The 8,041-nt window shown below is 40.6% G+C and overlaps 1 long non-coding RNA gene across 1 annotated transcript in view; it reads left to right on the top strand.

The window, feature by feature from the left end:
• The window catches only part of LOC103266425, a 35,718-nt gene extending 29,008 nt beyond the window's left edge, over nt 1-6,710 (top strand). Inside the window, exon 4 of the long non-coding RNA XR_002482308.1 lies at nt 6,645-6,710. This is a non-coding gene — a long non-coding RNA (uncharacterized LOC103266425). The remainder of the gene's footprint in view (nt 1-6,644) is intronic.
• The last annotated feature ends 1,331 nt before the right edge of the window (nt 6,711-8,041 follow it).

Genomic DNA, 8,041 nt, shown 5'->3' with positions numbered 1-8,041 from the left:
TTAAAATCTATTGGTCTATCTTGTACTTTGAATGGATCTTTTTTACCCATGCATGATTGTATAAAAGCACTGTTTCACTGAGTTATGCAGATCTTTCAAATTTTCACCCCCCCCAATCACATTTTTAATATCACCACTGGCTATATCAGGAAAGTATTTAAGCATTGAAAAATCTGTTAAGCTCATGGTAGCAGATACAAGTTTTTTAAAATTCTAAGTTTTGCCTGAAAGCTCCAATTTTATTATGACGACAATACTAAAAAATATAGTTTTTTTTAGTTGAGAGGCCCTCTTAGTTCACTTTTAAGAAAATGCCATTAAATACCAAAGTCTCAATAATCACAGTTTGCAAGTCAAACTTTCTCAAGTCACCATCTGTAAGTCTTACCAGTAAACTGGTACTTCATGAAAAGGGTGACTAGGTCAGCACGCAACTGAACCACACAGTGCTTTTTCTTGTTACAACCATCATACTTTTGGTATGAAGCAGACGTATTTTATGCATGCACCCCATTTCATCATACAAAATATTAAAAATACATGTATTCAAGGGTTGAAATGTAATCAAATCAATAACTGTGCTTCATCAAGGACATTCTTAAACAAAATTGGTGCCTTTTTTCCCCTTTTCCCTGCAAGTGAATGGTGTTGAAGGATACAATGACTACATGAAGCTTGGTGCCACTGCTTTGATTTGTGCTGAGGAACCAGTGGCTTTACCCCTTGCTTTAACACCATAAGTGCAATAGTCAACCCCTCCTAAAAAGGTGAATGATATCTTGGTATTATTGTGAAAATAGTTTTGATCTCACAAATGTCCTCAAAGGTTCTTGTTGACCTTTACAGGTCTGTGGCCTGTGCACACTTGAAACCTGCTGATCTTGGCCAGTTTGTAACATTAAGAGAAAGGGTAAGGACTTTCATGTTTATTAAGTACCTTATAAATATTGTGTTATGGCCTCCCAGAATTCATACGAGGCAGTCTCATCCCCCAGAATGTGACCGTATCTGGAGACAGGGTTTTGTTTTTTTTTTGAGTTGGCGTCTCACTCAGTCGCCCAGACTGGAGTGCAGTGGCCGCTCCCGGCCACCGCAGCCTCGCCTACTGGGCTCCGGGGATTCTACCGCCTCAGCCTTCCAAGTAGCTGGAATTACAGGCATGCACTACCACGCCCGGCTGATTTTTTGATTTATTATAGAGATGAGGTCTCGCCAAGTCGCCCAGCCAGGTCACGAACCCGCGGGCTCAGGCAATCCACTCACCTCAGCCTCCCAAAGGCGCAGGATGACAGGCTGAGCCACCGAGCCTGGCTGAGACAGGGTTTTTAAAGAAGTATTCAAGTTAAAGTTGGCCGCTAGAGTGGGGCTTTAATCCGATATGACTAGTGTCCTTATAAAAAGAGGAAAAGGCCAGAACACAGGTATAAAAGGGAAAACCATACAAAAAGGCAGCAAGCCAAGGAGAATTGCCTCAGAGGACTCCAATCCTGCTGGCATCTTGATCTTGGACTTCAACCTCCAAAACTGCGATAGATAAATTTCTGTTAAGTCACCCAGCCTGTGGGATTTTGTTACGGCAACCATGGCAAACTAATACTTACTCTATTTAGTCTTCATAAAAGCTCTGAAGTAATATTGTCATCCTCATTCTATGGAGGAAGGAGCAAAGCTCAGAGAAGATGCGTGGTTGCCCAAGTTCATGCAGCTAGAGAAGAAACAGCCAAAATTCAAATCCAGGTGTGGCCACAAATCAGGAGTTCTCAGAGCCAGTGCCTGAGTGAGCCCATATAGAAACCAAGATCCCAGTGCTCTGTCTGTGAGGTCAGGTTGCCCTGTAAAAGGGAAGATGTTATTTCTTGCTAATGAGGCAAATAAATAGGAAACCTAACTTGTAATAAACCATTTCTACTAACAGTACAATGTAAATATTACTGTAATTAATAATTTTGCGAAAATGTATCTCTGCTGTATAGACACTGCAGTTGTCCTTTAAAAACCAAATAATTACAAATAGGCAGAGATCTGCGTGAGTCAAACACAGAATTTTATTACAATTACAAAAAACAACCACAACCTTCTTTCTCTAATAAACATGCCTGGAGAGCTAATACCAAACAACCTAAAGAAATAAATCAATGACCTAACACCTTTTGCTTTAGCTTGTGGCTTCTATGTGTCTGTCCTGCAATTTGCTATAGATTGGCAGGTCGGAAGGGACACTGGTTCAGCAGCCTGCTATCCGTGGGGGAACAACAACTTTTTCCACTCGGTGTCTTGGAGGACCCCTCAGGAGGTGTGGCTGAAGGTTCAGCATCAAAAGGCTTTTAACACCCAGATTTTCTCCTGAATCTCTCTCAAATCCAGCAATAATGAAGCAGTTATGTGTTCTGCTGTAATAAATTGAATCAAAGTGAAACCGGTACTCCCTTCCTTCTAGCGAGCAGAGTGTATAAAGGTTTAAACAGATGAGGACGGCAGTGCCCCAATCAGAAGGATGGGTGCTCCATCTTTTGGTAGAGAGCAACTCTAAGTGTTTTCCCTCTCCATTTGCATTAGAGATTGGATTGCCAAAGAGTCTACGCATTATTGGTGAACTTCTAATCTTTTACCTGCTAAGTACCAAGCCCAGCATTAGACTCCAGAGGTCTCAGGATGAACAGGACATGGATTTTGTTCCTAAAGAACTTTTACTGTCTCTGTTAGCTTCTTTGAATTCAGAATACTGTTGCCTTATTAGCCTGTTTTGTTTCGTTTAGGGTACTTGTCAATTTCAGATATTGTCTTGTTTATTTATTAATATACCCATCCATTTCTCCAACCGGAATGAAGCGCTGCAGAGGCATGCATCATGTCTGCTTTGCTCATCGCTGTGTTATCAGAGCTGGAATAGTGCCTGACACACTGTAGACATCCCTAAAGAATGAATAATCTACAGCTAACTAATGTTGGCAGTGTGCTGATGAGGTGTGAGCAGTTTGAGAACATTATGTCTTTTTTTCTCTAAGGACACAAATTACAATGACTGAGTTCAAAGAACGGACACTAACTCACTCTGTACCCTTGTATTTTATTAGAGGGAATTTTGGAATATCTGTTAAAACCCATCTGAAGCTGCAGTGTCCTCATAGCTAGAGTGATTTCCACAAATTCTCCATGGAGCAAACCGCTTTTCCAAGAATCTCTTTGTACCACTCTCTTGAGTTAAAAAAGTAGAAAAACATTTTCACGTGGATGAGCCATTCAAAACTCTTCCTAACCCACTGTCCAAAAACATAGACTGCAGCATTCTTACCTCGAATGACACAGAATTTAAACTTGCCAAGTGACTCTCAACAAAAACCTCACTGGAGAGCATCTTTACCATTTTGAGAAATTTTGCATTCAGAATTAGCTCCCACCCTGCACATCACTTCTGCAGCAAAAAGTCCATGTCCTGAGTCACCTTCTCTGTGTCCTGAATCACCTTTTCTGTGCCCATCGAGGAGTGTACATCTCCTTATGGTTTTTGACATTGGAGTAAGGAAATACACTGGTGATGGGGAATGTAATCATGTACCCTTGGCTGTTTGATTTATGCTCTTGATTCTGCACATAGAGCATGCACATGTACATGCATGCATGTGTGCATGTGTGTGGGTGTGAGTGGAGGGGAGCGGGTGGCCCTTAGCAGAATGAGATCCTATAGTTTTTCTGCACTGAACATTTTCTGCATTTGGCTAATCCAGATGGAAAGAATACAATGCATTCTTTCTGGTTTTGACTGCTGAGAATGTTACAGTGAATTTCGTTATTTATATCCCTTTTTTTGGGACTATTAAACATGTCAAATTTGGTGTCGTTAAGAGGCACTCATAGAAAGTTTTTTTTTTTTAAGGTTTCTGTGTATAAGATTCTTCCATTGCCAAGTCATATAAAAAATTTCCTGAGTTTCAGTGTTGACAGATGGTGCTGCTGTGCAGCATAAGCAGCAATGTTCTCACGAGACTATTGATTTTGTTTGTGAAATATAAATCCCTAAACAGTGACGAATGGACCGGTGAGAAGTGCTTCTTTAATAATTCAATAATTTCATTAAATGATCTGGTCCTAAGTGAAAGAGCGGTGGTGAGAGACTTGGCTGCAGACTGCGTTTAAGTTTCATATATATGTGTATATATATATATATAAAGACCATGGGCCATTTTTGTTCATGTTTATCTATTTTGTTTGCTTCAAGATAAAGTGAAGTCTTTCAGCACATGAATTCCAAGAAATAGGGCAAATGACATCAGATTCCTTCACATGTCTCATAGCAGCCATTTTAAGCTCAGTCTGCCCAAATTCAAGGCAATGTTTTGGTTCATTTGCTTGTTAGGTAGCCTTGAAGACTGATTTATTTTGCCTGCTGCTATTTAGCTATGTCTTTTCTTAGCAGATTCCCATCTCAATGGAGCATAGTAAGTTTGTAGGGAGTAGAAACCAAGGTGATTCCAACACAGCTAAGAGGGGCATGTTACCCAGAGTCTTCTTTTAATGTGCCAGAAACAACAACCAACAAGAACTCCCAAGAAACAAATAGACGACCTGAAATGAAATTGCAGAAACTCCTGGAAACACAACTAGAATTAGGTCAAGTGTATCTTCGTGTATTTGTTGTTTATGTAAGACAAAGTCCTATCAAGTTCAATTGATTTTCTTTTACTTGCTTTACTTTAGAAAAGGTTTCAAAACATCAGCAAATTCCTGTATTATGTTTGCTCTTACAAGGGAAGTTATAAACCTAATGTTTTGTGTATTTAATTTATCTTAATTAGGGACTCCAATATTTTCAAAGAGATGTTAAAGTAATACAATTAACCGTTACAGAGAACATTTATACAATTTGTTTTGGGGGGGCAAGGCTTAGAAATAACAACCTGATATGCTAACGGATTCTAATGGGCAATAGCTATTAATTAAATAAATAACCCATTAGCCTGAGAAGTGAAGCGTCCGTACCAGGACCGTCTACTACCATTGTTGAAGGATGGCAATTAACTTACAGTTTTTAGCAGCGGCACAGATATTTGGTTTTGCAGCTATTTGTGTCCGCTATGCCAAATTAATTAAATGAAACCAGCAACTTCAAAAAAAAATCTCTATAGTGTGCGCAGTGCTGTGCTAAGCACTTGGATATAAGAGAAAAAAGTAGACAACATGATCTGGATTCTCAGGGACAACATAGTATAGTTGGGAGGGCAAGACATCAGTGCATTTAAATTACCGTGGTTGCACATGTTGATGTATTAGGAATGTTTTAAGGTATTATGTCATCAATTCTTTTACTTTTATCACTGTCCATCATGACTTACAAACATTTGTTGAGGAAAAATAATGCTGGGCTAGGGTCTGGGGATACCAAGAAGGTACAGCAAATCCTAGCCTCCGCACAGGAAGCCTGTGAATTAATTTGGAAGGTTGATTGCTAAATGGAATCTTTGCCAAAGCAGAAAGTCCCACAGATGGGATTGGGAGAGAGATCTGAGCAAGTTCATGGAGAAGGAGAACTGGAACTTGACATGCAGGTAGAATACGACTGAACAGATGAGGGGGCGGTGATGTCTCAGGTGCGGACAATGGCTGGAGGAGCCAGCTTCCTTGTGGGGTGTTGGGAGTGAGACTGGAAAACAGATCTACGTAACTGGGACCACATTGTGTGGGTCCTGGGGTCTGAGGAATTTGGACTCAGCTATCCCTAGGAGAGGGGCAGAATCAAAGTGGTCAGAGGAAGACTGATCAGATTAGAGGATGTCAGGGAGAATTGTGGTAGAGAGCAGGGGTTAGACGTAGCAAGACTGGCCTTGGTAAGGGGATAAGAGATGAGCATGCTTTCCTAAACCAGGTCACAGTCTTCTTACGGGAAAGCGCAGCGCCTTGCTTTTCCTTTGTTTGCTTGCTTACATTCAGTCTGTAATGTATAATGCGATATAATAACACCTTGTAGAGTCACTAACTTATGAGACTATCTAATGACAGATGCTGACCTCTGCCACTGATAACTGTATTTGGCTTCCTGGAACAAGAGTGTCTCATGAATAAAACAAGTTAGAGAAATCTAAGGAGATTCGAGCAGAGGTCACTCTATAGTAAGGTGATAAATTTTGTGACTGATAGCGAGGCCTAGGCTAGTCTCAAGCAATCATTATTGAATTACCTGGTGATAACAACAGGAGGTGAACAATATACGCATTTCAAGCACAATGCAAATGCAAATTACTAGCTTCCTGGAGGTCTGATCAAATAAAACTTAGGTTTTAATTAAACTGTGACCAAATTAATTAAAAGTTACTATATTGTGTGGTAGATAATTATCAACTAGAATGTTATTTATTTTGCTTCAGCACCCTGATTTCTTTATCTTCCTCTTCTGAAAATGTGAAAATCCTTTGTCTTTTAGTTCAGTCATAGGCAACAAAAAAAAAAGTTAGCAGAATGTATTAAATATTAATTTAAGCAAGATCAGGGAAGCCTGGATTTTCCTTTCTCTAGCTATTTTTTAAGTTCTCAAGATAAGTTTCCCTGTGGCACATATATTTTTTTCATGACCTTTTAATAAAATATGGTAACAATGGCAACTAATAATGTTAATAATAATAATGATACCTGTCATTTCTCTCCATTCTCAGGATCATTTTGTGCTGAGTGTTTGCAACTGAATCATAGCTGTCTGTGCTACAGGATCGTCCCTGGGTTTTATTTATCTTGTTCAGCAAATAAAGAAACCTTTTAATTCAATTGGTTTCTTGGCTGATTTGTCTCTCGGTGTGATTAATCAGTGGGAACTAGGGGCCCAATTCACGTTTCCACTTAAGTCGATTGAAATGATGAGTGCAGTTGTGGTTATTTAGGAGATAAAGCGAGGTCACTGACTGAACGATCATTTCTTCTTGTTTTTGTCCTTTAACTTTATTTTCCCCAGCAGGCTTTCTGGTAACTGATTCTCTTGGTTATGGAAGGCTACAGCGAGTGGGAAAGGTAGGTAGCAATTTCTCTTCGGTAGACAGTTTCCATTCATTTTGTTATTTCTCATCAAAAGCTGATGTATACCCGAAGGAGATCAAAGTGTAGGTAAATGATCAGCAATTTGTCTCACTTCATATCTGATGCTTTCCAAAAAGCACCCTGTGGGCAATATCTAACAGAAGTTTAATGGAAGTCTAAAGTTGGAAGAAAATTTGGGGGCTGTGCCGTTTCCCCCCAAGCTCTTCCCTCACCCCCATCCAGTATCGTATAGGCGCTGCTATTTCTCTTCTCAAGGTGTCCAGACAGGGCAATTCTGCAGCAGCTTTTAGGAAATCCATTTCAATGTTGATATCCCTCATGGCCAACGGAGAAGTAATTTGGCTCATATATAATCTGGTTCCTCCTCCTCGGCGTTGAAAGCCCTTAATGACCGGTGTCTTCTCCCCCTGCAGGGCTGAGGGTATTCTGTCAAAACGCCATGATGGATTAAGCGCTTGGTGACCTTCTATGACTTTTTGCAGGGCAAGGAGAGCAGAATGAAAGGGTGGCGAAGAGGCTGGGGGATACTCCTATTTGCCACACTACCATCCTGGCAGCAGGAGGAAGATTCCCAGAGGAAAAACTGAATGAGGCACTCCCTTCTGCTTCCCCTCCTCTCCTGCCAAGGCCCCTCCCTCTGGGAAAGCAGTAGCCAACACTTGGAAAAGAGGGGCAGCCCTGGTAGCCAGGGATTACATTCCCCGCTTTGAAAGGCTGACAGAAGGAGAAACTATTCAGGAGAAGGAGAGGTTCTGTCCTCTGTGCTCGGGAGTTGTTGTTTACAGGATTCCTGCAAGTTTAATGAAAGGGAAACTGACCCTCTTGCACATAATACTGCCTTTGACATGTGGTACAAGTTTGAGTGCTTTTAGTGTTAAATATTTGTGTGCATTTTTCATACTTGATTTGAGTTCTCCCCACAAAACAGTTAAAAAATGAAAAGCCTTCACTCTATTTCAAGGGACTTGGTTAGAGGCCGTGACAATTGTGTCAAGGCTTTGCCTACTTGGAAACTTCTCAG

Source organism: Carlito syrichta, unplaced genomic scaffold (genome assembly GCF_000164805.1).
Source record: "Carlito syrichta isolate Samal-C Ts95f unplaced genomic scaffold, Tarsius_syrichta-2.0.1 Scaffold307180, whole genome shotgun sequence".
Lineage (NCBI taxonomy): Eukaryota > Metazoa > Chordata > Mammalia > Primates > Tarsiidae > Carlito > Carlito syrichta.
The sequence above is the reverse complement of the archived record's forward strand: the minus strand, read 5'-3'. Positions and strand labels throughout refer to the sequence as shown.